The 15,237-nt window shown below is 35.6% G+C and overlaps 1 protein-coding gene across 2 annotated transcripts in view; it reads left to right on the forward strand.

Annotated features, from left to right (window-relative positions):
• Positions 1-15,237, forward strand: part of LOC126878802 (cytochrome P450 4d8-like) — a 244,366-nt gene that overhangs the window by 89,524 nt on the left and 139,605 nt on the right. Inside the window, exon 1 of one of the 2 annotated variants that reach the window (XM_050641702.1) lies at positions 11,434-11,583. The exons of the other annotated variant lie outside the window; for it this stretch is intronic. The gene's annotated coding sequence lies outside the window, so the exon portion shown is untranslated. Of the gene's footprint in view, positions 1-11,433; positions 11,584-15,237 lie in introns of those variants that run through there. 2 annotated transcript variants of the gene reach the window in all.

The following is a 15,237-nucleotide window of genomic DNA, read 5'->3' on the forward strand; positions in this document are numbered from 1 at the left end:
GATAGGAGTAAGCGAGACGAAAAAAGTAGGAAATGGAATTGTCGATATTGGAGGGCAGCACATACTATACTATTCCGGAGTTCAGATAGGACAAAGGGCAAAAGAAGGCGTGGGAATAGTTGTAACGAAAGAAATGAATAGAAGAATAACCAAATTCAAACCAGTATCATCAAGAACCATATACATAAAAATAGAGTTAGAAGAAGAAGAATGTCACATAATACAGGTATATGCACCGGTAGAAGGAACAGAGCAAGAAAAAATAGAACTATTCTATGATGAGATACAGAAACTTATTGATGAGATACAAGAGGAAAGCAAAAACATAATTTTACTAGGAGACTGGAATGCACGAATAGGAAATGATGAAAATATGGCATTAGGCTGCTTGGGAAGGTATGGAGAAGAGACGATAAATAGAAATGGAAGAAGAATGATAAGTTTCTGCCAAATAAATGACTTGTTAATAGGTAATTCTTTCTGGTATCAACCGAGAAACGAAAAATATACATACGTAGCAGAAGAAAGAAATGCGAGGAGCATAATTGACTACATAGTATATCCTCGAGACGCAGAACTAACGATACAAAATATAAAAACAGAGAACGAAGCCGAACTCGGTACCCAACACAGACTAGTGACAGCAGAGATAAACATGAAACTAATGGAAATAATAGAGAGTCCTCAATACACAAGAATAGCAATACATAAGATGAAAAATATGGAAATGAGGAAGTTATACCAAAGAGAGACAGATAAAATACTGGAACAGTATGAAAACAATGAGGAAATATGGAATATGGAAGAGAGATGGAAAAAATTAGGAGACACGTTACGGAACACTGCAAAACAAGTATGTGGAATAAGAAAGAATGGTAATAATAATAAAAGAACTGGATGGTGGAATAAGGAAATAAAGCAAGCTGTAAAAAGGAAGAAAGAAATGTGGAAGCGATACATAAACACAAATCAAGAGCAAGACAGAGACGAATACAGAAGACAGAGAAATATAGTGAAAGAACTAGTAAAAGATGCGAAGAAGAAGAGCTGGAAGGAATTCGGTGAAGAATTGAACGAAGGTTTTGGGAATAACAATAAACAGTTTTGGAATAAAATAAGAAGCATGAAAGGAACAAAAAGGAAACAAATAAGAGGAATTAGAAATGAGCGAAATGAATTGAAAACAAACATACAAGACATACTAACCATATGGAATAAGCACTATAAAGAAAAATTCGAGGCAAGTAACCAACAAGATGAGGAGAGAGGACAGCAGGCAAGAGAAGTGGATAGGGACAATCGAGTAGACGAAATTCATATCAAAGATATTGAAGAAGGATTGGCAAGAATAAAGATTGGAAAAGCGGGAGGTGCCGATGACATAGATCCGGAGATGATGAAGTACGTGGGAGAACGAGCCAAGTTTTGGCTGCTGGAAATAATGAGGGAAGCATGGAGAACAGAAAAGATACCGGAAGACTGGGAAGAAAATTTATTGATACCAATACACAAGAAAGGAGATGAAGCGGAATGTGATAACTATAGGGCTATATGCTTATCATCAGTGGCATATAAAGTCTACACCGGGATAATAGAAAGGAAGCTCAGGAAAGAACTGGAAGGAAAACTAGAAGAAGAACAAGCGGCTTTTAGGAAGGAAAGAGGAACAACAGATAATATATACATACTGAGAAATATAATTGAAAGGAAAAACGAAATAGGAGAAGACTTATATGTTACGTTTATAGATATTAAAGCTGCTTTTGATTCTATAAATAGAGAAGTAATATGGTCAGTAATGGAAGATCTGCAAATCCGGCAAAAGATAGTAAGCGTGGTAAAAAGTACGTATAGAAACGTACTTGCTAAAGTACAAATAAATGGAAACAGATCGCCAATAATAAACCTAAGGAGAGGAATAAAACAAGGGGACAGTCTCAGCCCAGTTTTGTTTATATTAGTAATGGATAGAGTAATGAAGAGCGCTAAAAGAAGGTCAAGGCAATTACAGTCAATAATAGGGTACAGGAATTTAGTACCAGTGAGAATGGAGGGATTACTATATGCAGATGACTTAGTAATAATAGCAGACAATAAAGAGAAAATGCAAAAATTAATCAATATATGGGTGAAGGAAATAGAAAATTTGAAAATGGAGGTAAATGTAAAGAAAACGAAGACCATGATAGTAACCCAAAAGAAAAGGGAAGAAATAAACCAAACGATATTTAGGTGCAAAAACGAAATAATAGAAACAGTCTCGACGTTTGAATACCTTGGAGTAATAATATCAGAGGATGGAAAGATAGATCAAGAAATCTCATACAGAGCGAAAAAAGCAAATAAGATCTACTATGCACTAAATAAAACAATATTTGGAAAGGAAGAAATAGATAAAGAAATAAAACTGAAGGTATACAACGCAATCTCTGTGCCAACTTTAATGTATGCAAGTGAGATATGGGTAAACAATGCAAAAATAGACAGTACAATAAACGCAGCGGAGATGAAGCAGCTAAGAAAAATAGCAGGAAAAACGAAATTGGACAGAATAAGAAATGAAGATATTAGACAAAGACTGAATCAGGAATCGAAAATAACCAAGATACAAAAAAGAAAATTAAAATGGTATGGACACATTAACAGAATGGACCAGGGAAGACTACCAAAGCAGGTGATGGAATCGAAAAGATATGGTAAAAGAAGGAAAGGAAGGCCAAGGAAGAGATGGATCGATCAGATTATAGAAATTGGACAGGAAAAAGGAAAAACACATCAACAAATGAAAGAGTTAGCAAAGGACCGCAAGAAATTGAAGAGATGGATAGAAGATGAATAAAACCTCCGACGCCCCTGGGGGGCATAAGGAGTTTCGAGAAAGAAGAAGAGAAGATTTATACATGCTGTCGAATAATTTAATCTTTTTGTCAATTTGCCAAATGATTTAATTTAATAAAAAATTTTTGGACACCCTGTATAAATAATTGTGTACATGTTTATATTGCTGAATAGAGAATTGAAGAACCTTTCAAATGAGCCAGCAGACGACCCGTATTCTCATTTAAAAAAATCATCAATTACGTCATCACGCCCAGATGGATGACGTCACTAGTATACTATATATGCCACAAGATCATAACTTAAAAATAAAAACCGACCTCTTTTGGGATTTTTCTTAAAGTCACCGGTTTACGAAATAACGAATTTATTCCTTTCATTTGCACCATACTGTATACACATGCAACGGTGGAAAATAGTGTCGCGCACGCTTGATTGGCAATTAAAAGACAAAGGGGTTTTTGATATTGTATTGCAAAAAACTCTTCGGGATTTCATCAATCGATGTTTAAAGAATATCTGCTTACCTTGGCAACATTCAAATTTTTAGTTTTTCATATAGTTTTTGAGGGTTAAAAATGGCCGATTTCGCAATTTTTCAATTTTGAATCGCTTATATGTCAAAAACTATCAACTTTAGAGAAAAGTCACCAAAGACCTTTTCTGTTTGGAATGATCCAAAAAACCTGAAAGGTTTTGTTCCATGCAAAAAAAATACTTTTAGGAAAAAAACAAAAAATAAAAACGTTTAAAAAATTTTTGACTAACTTTTGGTCCTGGCAACATGCAAATTTGTTAAAAGGGGTCCTTTTTTAGTAAGATTGTGCAAAAACTCCGAATTAGAATATTTTTCCTAGCGGATGCGCAGTGGCTTTCTGGACTAAATACTAGGATCAACTGAGGGTAATCAAATCGATCATATTTTAGCATTAACTCGATCATAACATCGATCATATTAACTCGAAAACAATTCAAGATGCCACGTCGTACCGTGGTGCAAATGCAGATTCTGACCACTTCCTAGTAATAGGAAATATGGAAATGAAAATAATTAAGGACACAAAGGAATACACGAAAAGAAAAAAATTGAACGTAAGGAAACTAGATTTGGATACTGTTCAGAAAGATTATTCTAGAGAGTTGGAAGCAAATCTAAAAGTTTCGAACCCAAATAACATAGAAGATTCGTGGAAAGAAATAATAGGTCGCATTTCGATGGCAGCGGAAAAAGTAATAGGATACAAAAAAATAAAAAGGCAAAAATAATGGTATGACGAAGACTGCGAAACAGCAACCAGGGAAAAATCTAGTTCAAAAGAAATGGCTGAATACAGGTAGAGAAGAAGATTTGGAAGAGTATAGGAGAAAAAAGAAAGACTCAGACAAATACTGTACAAACAAAAAAAGATATGGATTGATGAAGTTATAGAAGAGTTGGAAGTAAATAGCAAGAATAATGTAAAGCTTTACAAATATATAAAATCACAAAACAAGAAGAAACCAACAGTTAAGATTGATGCGAAAATATGGGAGAAATACTACGAAGAGTTATTTAAGGCGACAGAAACTTCTCTCGGGGGTTTAAATGGGGTAGTGATGCGCATTATAAGGTGTTGCTTCCAGTTAACACCTCTAGCCTCTCCTACTCAATTCCTATCCTCACCTCCGAGAAGTGTGCTCCGGATCACACGGGTAACCCCCGGTAAACCTGAGAAACCCTACTGGAGACTGGGTAACCAACCCCAGTGGATGGTGGGGTCAGGGCTGACGAGGAAGGGAAAAATGGTCCTCCGAATAGGGGGTTGGGCAGTGGGTTAACACCCCCCTCCCGTAAAAAAATTTTACGTTACGGAAAATTCACAACAATCGGCCGGACGGTCTTTTTGTCGACGACTTGGCAAACGAAATAAGGCTAATGATATTGGATTATTTACTTGGAACGTTCGTACGCTTTATAGTACAGGGAAGCTAAGATGTCTTTTAAAAACGATAAATGAATAACTACTCAGCAGACATCATCGCACTCCAAGAAATTAGATAAACAGGTAGTGGCAGCCAGGAGAAAAAGGACTACGCTCTATACTACAGCGGACATGAAAGCAATCACACTTTTGGCGCAGGCTTTATACTAAACAAACATGTAAAATCAACGGTCATAGCTTTCGACCCAATAAGCCCAAGAATATGTAGATTACGAATAAGGGGCAGGTTCTTTAACTACAGTATTATCAACGTCCATGCTCCAACTGAAGATAAAAAAGACATGGAGAAAGCCCTATTTTATGAGAAAGTGAAAAGCACTTATAGGAAATACCAGAACAATGACATAAAAGGATCTTAATGCTAAAGTTGGGCAAGAAACAATCTACAGACACACTATTGGTGAACATAGTCTCCATACGGTCAGTAATAAAAATGGTTTACGACTGATTGAACTCGCGGCATCGTTAGGAATAGAATGGTGGTAGTAAGTACGTGCTTTCCCCACAAAAACATACATAAAGCCACGTGGCAGTCACCGGACGGCCAGATCCAAAAATCAAATTGACCATGTACTTATAGATAGTCGACATTTCTCCGATGTACTGGACGTAAGAGCATGTAGAGGCGCTAATATAGACTTCGACCACTACCTTATAAAAGAAAAACTTAGAGCACGCATATCTAACGCAAGAAAAGGTCACAGCACAAAATCCACAAAAAATATAATACTGAGGTGCTAAAATCCGAAACTGCTAAAGCCAATTACATGACAATATTAAACGAAGCGTTACCAAAAATCGAAGAAAATTTAAGTATCGAAGAGCATTGGACTAAATGTAAATAAGCTATGCACACAGCGGCTGAAACTGTATTGAAACCTATAAAGACCAGAAAAAACGAAGATTGGTTAGTGAATAGTGTAGACACATAAACCAACAAAAAATGAAGCATATAAGAGACTCCAGCAGCGCAGAACGAGATCAACTCTGGAAGATTATTAATGAAATATTAAAGAAAATAGAATAATATAATATAATTATTTAAAAATAAACGTTACAAACTGCAATCTGGCAACAAAAAGAAACAGCCACAGACTGGAAGTTAGGTCTACTGTGTCTTCTACATAAAAAGGAAGACATGATGGTGTGTGATAATTATAGAGACATCACTCTAGTCAATATGGCATATAAAGTATTGTCCAACGTATTGTACAAAAGACTCCTCCCCTACGCCGAACAAATAGTGGGAGGATATCAGTGCGGTTTCCGTCCTAATAAATCAAGAACGGACCAGATATTTACAGTGAGGCAGATCCTTGAAAAAACCCTAGAGTTCGGCGTCGACACCCACCACATATTCGTTGACTTCAAAGCCGCATACGACTCCGTTGAGAGAAATAAACTTCTACTTGATATGGTAGAATTTCGAATACCATTTCATCTTGTCCAATTAACTGAACTTACACTCACAGGTGCAGAGAGCATGGTAAAAATCCAAAACGATCTCTCAAGACCCTTCCATTGCAAAAATGTACTAAGACAGGGTGATGGACTATCGTGTCTCTTATTTAACCTGTCATTAGAAAAAATAATTCGAGTGTCCCAGATTACTACGAATGGTACAATCTTTAACAAATCATTACAAATTGTCGGATACGCAGATGACATAGACATCATAGGCAGGTCCACAGAATCTCTGACTGAGGCATTTCGGTCGTTAAGAGCATCTGCACAGAGAATGGGACTGAATATAAATGTTCAAAAGACCAAATATATGTGTTGTACATACTAGGTCAAGCAACCCGGCACCTACAAGAATAATAATTGATGACCTAGAACTGGAAGGTGTCGACACCTTCATATACTTAGGCTCGCTGCTAACTAAAGATAACAATGTCAGTGAAGAAATTAAAAGAAGAATAGTGCTCGCCAATAAGTGTTGGCGTGCTATGGCTTAAGAACACAAATGGCCTCAAAAATGCCTAGAAAAATTAAACTGACTGTACACAAAACACTAATAAGGCCAGTGCTAACATATGGTTCAGAAACTTGGTCACTTACACAGAATGACCAAGAACTGCTCAAACGTTTTGAGCGAAAAATACTAAGACGAATATATGGAGGCATAAAAGAACAAGGTTTGTGGCGCAGGCTTTACAACTTTGAGTTGTATAGAAGTTTTGGGGAACCTGGCGTTGTAAAATTCATTAAAGTAGTACGCCTTAGATGGGTAGGTCATGTAATCAGACGAGAGGAAGATGCCATAGTCAGAAAAGTTTTTGACCGAAGAGGGCCAATATGACAACGAACAAGAGGAAGACCGAGACTTAGGTACCAAGACAACCTAGAAAATGATTTGAAATCTATTGGAATTAGAACATGAAAAATAGTTGCCGGAGACAGGGGCGAATGGAGTATTGTTCTGAAGAAGCCTTTGGCTGATAAAGAGCTGTAATGCCACTGATGATGATGAAATTTCTCTCGAATATACAGAAGGTACAGACCTAGATGATGAAATCGCATTCGAAAAGCCGTCATATGCTTACTTTTTACGTGTGATAAGAAATCTAAAACAAAAGAAAGCAGCAGGCCCACATGAAATCCCAAACAAGCTAATAAAACGGGACGGAGAAGAAGTACAACGGAAAATATACGACCTAATAATAAGGATTTGGAAGAGAAAGAATGCCCGAAGAATAGAAAACTGGATGGATATTTCCGATTCTAAAGAAAGGGGACAACACAAAATGCAACAACTATAGAAAATTAACACTGTTAAACAGCTGCTACAAAATATTGACAGCACTAATCAGACAAAAACTCTCAAAATACATTGAAACTAAAATAGGAGACTACCAGCACGGATTTAGAGAGGGGAGGTCAACAATAGACGCAGTTCACATAATCACATAGTCAATTGAGAAATGTTACGAACATAATATCGACTTACACATCCTTTTCATAGATTTCAAGCAAGCCTTTGACAGCTTAACAAGACCCGACCTAATAGATGACATGAAAACCCTAGATATACCAACGAAACTTATAAAGCTTACCAAAATGACAATGGAAAGATCGACTGCAGCAATAATTACAGATAACGGAATCACCAAAAATATAGAAATAGCAAGTGGAATACGACAAGGTGACTCTCTATCAACGTCATTATTTTTAATGTCGCAATAGAAGGAACAATAAGACCTACAGAAGTAAAAGGTACAATTATAACATCGACGTCGCAACTTGTGGAGTATGCTGACGACATAGCATTAATTAGCAGAAACCTGAACAGTTTAAAGGAAGAATTTACGAGTTCTGCAAGAAAGCATCCAAAAGGGGTTTAGAAATAAATCCAAACAAAACAAAATACCTAATATGCTCAAGAAAAAAATCCAGTTAATGTGACAAGCTTAAATATTGGTGAATATGAGTATGAAAAGGTAGAACACTTTAAATATCTTGGAGTCTCAGTTAATGGAACTAATATTAGAACAATCGTAATTAATGATAGAATCCAAACAGGAAGCAGAACCTACTGGAAGTACAATAACTTTCTCAAAAATAAGAAGCTTACTCAGAATACTAAACTGAAAATTTACAAAGCAACAATTAGACCAGTAATCACATATGGTGCTGAAGTAATATGTCATTCCCAGAATGAGGAAGAAAGATTGAAGATCCTAGAGAGGAAAATAATTCGGAGGATAGCAGGCCCACTAAACTTAGGTAAACAATGAATTTGGAAAACTCATGAACCACGAACTAAGAGAACTTCTGAAAGGAGAAGACATCGTCAGATTTATCAAGGTACAGAGACTCAGATAGATGGGACATATAGAAAGGCGAAATCCAGAAGCCGTCATCAAGAAGATTTCCAAATGGAGACCTGTATCAGGCAGACCACGAGGAAGACCCAAAACTAGATGGGAAAACCAGATAGTCGAGGACCTTTAGAAGATGGGAGTCAGAGAATGGGTAACTATAAGCAAAAACAGGAACGAATGGAGAAAAATTGTAGAAGATGCCAAGTTACACAACCAATTGTAAAACCAAAATGTTAATGCGGATTGATTCACCGCGACAAACGAATCGGAAGAGCCCAAAGAGGGCGGCAATCACTCCGCTATATAGGAGTGTAGATGCCGTGATGATGAAACAGACATAAATAACATAAATCTTAGGCTTTGCCACACGGGCGATTTTTTACGGCGCGATAATTTACGGCGCACATTGATTTGACTACCTCTTGAAATTATTTCATCTAAAATTGGCGGAGGAGGTAGTCAAACCAATGGACGCCGTAAATTATCGCGCCATAAAAAATCGCCCGTGTGGCCAAAGCGTCACGCCAATCAATAATTATTTATTTACACCATACCTAATAATATATCGATAACAAATGAGAAAATTCTTTATTGTACAACATAAACATATTATGAGAAAATAATTTCCACAAAATTATATGAGTTTAGTATACACTCTCACTATTTCTAATTACACTGGGCATCACTGTAATCTTATTGGGCAGTGTCCCGTTGAAAATAAATAAAATAAAAGACTAAGTTTTTCAACCTAATAAAAATATTTGTAAATTAAATATTTTTAAAAGATTTTTAATTGAAAAACTTTATTGGCCCATTTCCTGGTGACAACCTCCAAGGCTTCTACAATATGCAAGCCAAATGGATGCTGCAGTGAAGACTAAAGGGAAGGAATTCTACACTATGCAATTCACAACCCCCGTCTGCAGCGTGGTAAAGTTCCAACGGAAAATGGACCTAGTTACTCTATAGGAGTAATACTAATATAAAAATAAAAATGTATACCATTTTTATTCATTCAGTTGGGGTGCGAAACCAAAACTGTCTTAATTTTTACTCAGATCAGAGAGTGCAGCCAGCACTCTTATCGACGATTTCACCTCTTGTTAGAGGTTCATCAGAGACTGCATAGGCTGCTTTTCTCTGGCCCAGGCAAAAATTTTCGACATATCCATCTCCCACCGCAACTGACGAGATGGTAGTAGGTGCCTAGCGGCATCTGCTAAATAAAAGACTAAGTTTTTCAACCTAATAAAAATATTTGTAAATTAAATATTTTTAAAAGATTTTTAATTGAAAAGCTTTATTGGCCCATTTCCTGGTGACAACCTCCAAGGCTTCTACAATATGCAAGCCAAATGGATGCTGCAGTGAAGACTAAAGGGGAGGAATTCTACACTATGCAATTCACAACCCCCGTCTGCAGCGTGGTAAAGTTCCAACGGAAAATGGACCTAGTTAATCTATAGGAGTAATACTAATATAAAAATAAAAATGTATACCATTTTTATTCATTCAGTTGGGGTGCGAAACCAAAACTGTCTTAATTTTTACTCAGATCAGAGAGTGCAGCCAGCACTCTTATCGACGATTTCACCTCTTGTTAGAGGTTTATCAGAGACTGCATAAAAGAGCCCCCCACCACTGTCCACTCGGTAGACAGGCCGCTGGAGCTACTTTCAGAGCCGGATTGATTCGACTCGGTCGTCGATAGATCGACAAAGCCGTTTTCCGATCCACTCTCCTCATTGTTAACTTCAACAGATGTCTGTGTCACACCTATTCTGACCTCATCCATCGATCCCTCCGGGAGAGCTCCCTTCGCCGCTGTGGACGAAGAGGGCTCACCCAAGGGTTCCCTCTCTTTCCGCTCTTCCTCTACCTTTCTGATTTTTTCTTTTTTATTTTTCTTCTTCATCTATATCCCACGAGTAGGGCCGAAAGACAGTCCGGCAGGGCAGTGCGCCCTTACCCTGCAAAGGCTAGTTTACAACAGGTTGTCGTCTGGTACCCTGAGGGATTCCATTCTCGACCACGTGTCGTGTGGCCATTCAGTCGTCGGCACGGTCTCTCACACCTTGACTTCCGGAGTTTTTATCGCAGGTTTACTCCTTCGGTTTTTTTGCGTGACAGGTTGTCTCCTGTGGGTAGGTAAGGTCATTGGATTTAGGATAGGTAACAGAGAAGGTAATGATGGACAAACTGGGATTTGCAGATCCATCACGAGGTTGATGTGCGGCAGTGGCATCCGGCGACCAACTCTGAGTGCCAATCTCGCCCACCACCCCGGTGAACGGCCACTCTCCTGCCCCGTCGCGACCGCCTCACAAAACTTAGCGGCCGCGACCGGACAAAAGAGCGACCGCCTCTCCGTTTAGTCGGCTTCTACGACAAGCAGGAGGAAACTGTGGGCATATTCTACTTTAGTGGCCCGTGACCCACACGGGGAAATTAACTTTAACTAACAAGAGTTAGGAAGAGTCAACTTCAACTAGTAAAAGTTGATTTAAATTTTTCAAATCAACTTTTACTGCTCGTTTCAGTTGGAGTTGACTCGAACTAGGAAAAGTCAACTCTAACTGAGAATCAACTTGAAATGTAACATACATACATCTCCTTAAAAAATGATAGTGTTAGATTTTCTTGGCTATCAGCGTAATTTAACTACGTATGTTAATCTTATTTAGGTATTTAGAATATATTTAATATTAAAATATATTAAAAAATAAACAAGAGGAAGGGGTACCCTATGATTTGCAGAGATTATGTGAATAAAAGTCGCTGCAGGAGCAGAACGATTAGTGTGATGTATAAAATGGTAGTGTGTGGAGTTTCCTCTACGTCTACGCCTACTCGAATATTTGAATGTTAACAGAATGGTACCTTATCCATAAACAGTGCATGGGAAGCAATAGTTTCAATAAAGTTAAAGTATACTTTAGGTATGTATAATTTCTCTCTTTGTGTTACTATTATCTGATATTTTAACATTTATTTTTTATTCTAAAACGGGAAGGCAATAATACTATATACAGATTGTAACAAAAATGCAGGTCATAATTTAAATCACATATTCTGGGACCAAAAATGGTTCTATTAAATCTAATTTACCTTAGTAGAAATATGCACATACAAAAAGATACAGCCCTTTAAAGTTACAAAATGAAAATTAATTATTTCCAATATATCGAAAAGTATTACAGATTTTTTATTGAAAATGGACATGTGGCATTCTTATGGAAGAAACATCTTAAAAAAATTATAGTGAAATTTGTGCACTCCATAAAAAATTTATGGGGGTTTTGTTCCCTTAAACCCTCCTCCCAAAATTTTTGTACGTTCCAATTAAATTATGATTGCGGTACCATTCCTCCTCCTCCTAAGTGCCTTCTCTATTGAGATTGGCGATCAATATGGCAAATTTCTTTCGGTTCTGGGCTTGATGAATTAAATCATTCCCTGTTGTGTGGGTCCAATATCTGATTACCATTAGTGGTACGATACCATTAGTTAAACAAAATGTTTTTAAAACTTTACGCTTCCTAGTACTTTCTCCATAAGTGAGTGTTCATCAAGATATTTTGAATGTTTGTCGAATCCACCACATATTTTTATGTAAGTAGATAGCCCAATAAATGAACGGGAAATTCGGCGATACCGTGTAATTTTCAGGGGCAACTCCGAATTGCATGAAAATTTGGATTTAGGTTCTACTTACCCTCCACTTCAAAGTTGAAATTTGTTCCGTTGGTTGCTTTTCCTTGGAGGGTGAGAGTCACCCCTTCTCGGGGGTGAAAAAACATACGTTCAAGATAAGACCGGAAATAGATAAATTGACTGATTTTAAGCAACTTTTGTTCTATAGAGTTTTTTACTTAAGTCAATACTTTTCGAATTATTTGTCATTGAAAATGTTGATTTTTCGACAAAAAAACTACGTTTTCAGACGGTTTTTCGCAAATAACTCAAAAAGGAAATATTCTATCGAAAAAATATCCTTAGCAAAAGTGTACCTTATAAAAAACCCAAAAAATGGTGTATCAGTAAAGTCTATCAATCAAACAAAAACAAAGTTGTAGCTCATGAAAAATACGTTCTTATTCGTCTAATTCCAAATCGAATAGTTCAAGGTGAAATCACAGAAAAATTAAGCACTTTTTGGGAAAAACCCATTTATACTTTTTTAAAGTGTTTATAAAAAGCTTTGTTTTAATTGTTAACAAAAGTTTTAGCATTAAAACTAAGCGAGTTACGCTCAAAATAAAGTTGGCCCTCTTTTTTTTTTGTAAAAAATCATGAAAATCTCGCCGTGTTTAGCTTCCAAATGAAATTAACCGCTACCGCTTTACAAAAAATTTACTTACCTATCTATTTTTTATATGATCTGTCAGTCTTACCGGTTTAAAGTTTTTATTTTTGAAAGGGTTATAATTAAGAAAGCTTGAATGGGTCACTAAGCACGAGTGTATGCAAATTTTGAACAGCCATATCTTAACCAATTTTTGTCTTACGTAGAAACAAAATGAAACTAGCATATTTATAATAGCAAAACCTACATTTTTTTACTCTTTAAGATATTTCCTATCACTAATACTTTTTAAGATATTTTAAAAAAATGAAATTTTTCAAAAATTTTTAGAATTTTTTTTTTAATATAAAACCAAATGTTTTCAAAAATCTTCAAACCAATCAAACTTAAAGATCATATAAACAATACACATACAGTTAAAATATATGGTAAAGCCAAACGATTAATTTAATTTAGGGTGCTAAATAGAGGGAGGTTTTCACGATTTTTTTTACCAAAAAAAAGGGCTCAACTTTTTTTTTCAGTGTAACTCATTTATTTTTGATGCTGTAAACTTTTGTAAAAAACAAATAATAAACTTTTTTTCGATACTTTAAAAATGTTAATAAGGTTTTCCCGAAAAACGCTTCTTTCTTCGGTGATTTCGCGTTGAATTATTCGATTTGGAATTAGACGAATAAGAACGTATTTTTCATGAGCTACAACTTTGCTTCTACTCAATTTGTAGACTTTACTGGTACACCATTTTTTTCGTTTTTTTATATGCTACACTTTTGCTAAAAATATTTTTTTCTTAAAAATATTTACTTTTTAAGTTATTTGGGAAAAACGGTATGAAAACGTAGTTTTTTTGTCGAAAAATCAACATTTTAAATCGCGAATAACTCGAAAAATTATTGACTTACTTCGTATTATACAACAAAAGGTGCTTAAAATAAGTCAGTTTATCCATTTCCGGCCTTATTTTAAACACGCGTTTTTCACCCCCCGAGAAGGGGTAAATGTCACCCCCCAAGTAAAACCAACCAACGGCACAAATTCAACTTTGAAGTGGAGGGTAAGTAGAACCTAAATCCAAATTTTCATTCAATTCGGAGTTGCCCCTGCAAATTACACTCTAAAACGGTCATTTATTGGGCTATTATAGAGACCTATATAAATAAATTTGAAAATTTATAAATATACATATAATTTACATTTTTATTAGGTACATCATAAAATACGTTAAAAAATAAGCCACATCTTGATAAGAGGCGGCTTATCGATAAAATACTAAGTGGCAAAAAAGTTTTTAAAACACTGTGTTTAACTAATGGTACCAAAATAATAGTTTAATTGGAATGTACACAGACATTTTAACTGTTTAAAGTTTCTATGTTATGTATTTATTTTACTATTATCGCCACTTGTATGTGTTAACAATGTAAATTAAAAAAAATTAATATATTTTTATTAACTTTAAAAGATTACTTCAATATTTAATACAAAAAAGTTTGTTTTTTTTTATTGAAAATAGACATGTGGTATTCTTATGGCAGCAACATCTTATAAAAAAATTAAAGTGAAATTTGTGCATCCCATAAAAATTTTATGGGGGTTTTGTTCCTTTAATCCCCCCCAAACTTTTGTGTACGTTCCAATTAAATTATTATTGTGGCATCATTAGTTAAACACAATGTTTTTAAAACTTTTTTGCCGCCTAGTACTTTTTCGATAAGCCAGTGTTTATCGACATATTTTGAATATTTTTCGAATCCACCACATATTTGTATATGGTTAAGTACGATTATAGAGACCTGTTAATAATCTGAAAATTTATTTATTATTTGCATTTTTAGTTATATTTTGAAAAAGAAGCCACATCTCGATAAAAGGTGACTTGCCAAAAAAAGACTAAGAGACAAAAAAGTTTTAAAAACACTGTGTTTAACTAATGGTACCACAATAATAGTTTAATTTGAACGTACACAAACGATTGGGGGCTTTAAAGGAACAAAACCCCCATAAAATTTTTATGTAAATATATTAAAAAAGAAGCCGCATCTCGATAAAAACTGGATTGTCAAAGGTAATACCACGAGTCCTGTAAATAAAGAAGTTTAAGTATGAAAACGAAAAAATTTATCAAGCAAAATTTAGAGGACGAGTGGTATTTGAAAAGATTATTTTGTGAACCAATATACCTATGTATTATTAGTAAATACGGGCATCTGTGAAATATTTTTAAGACAACTTAGTCCAGAAGGCCACTGCGCATCCGCTAGGAAAAATATTCTAATTCGGATTT

Source organism: Diabrotica virgifera, chromosome 1, assembly GCF_917563875.1.
Source record: "Diabrotica virgifera virgifera chromosome 1, PGI_DIABVI_V3a".
In the NCBI taxonomy this organism is placed as follows: Eukaryota; Metazoa; Arthropoda; class Insecta; order Coleoptera; family Chrysomelidae; genus Diabrotica; species Diabrotica virgifera.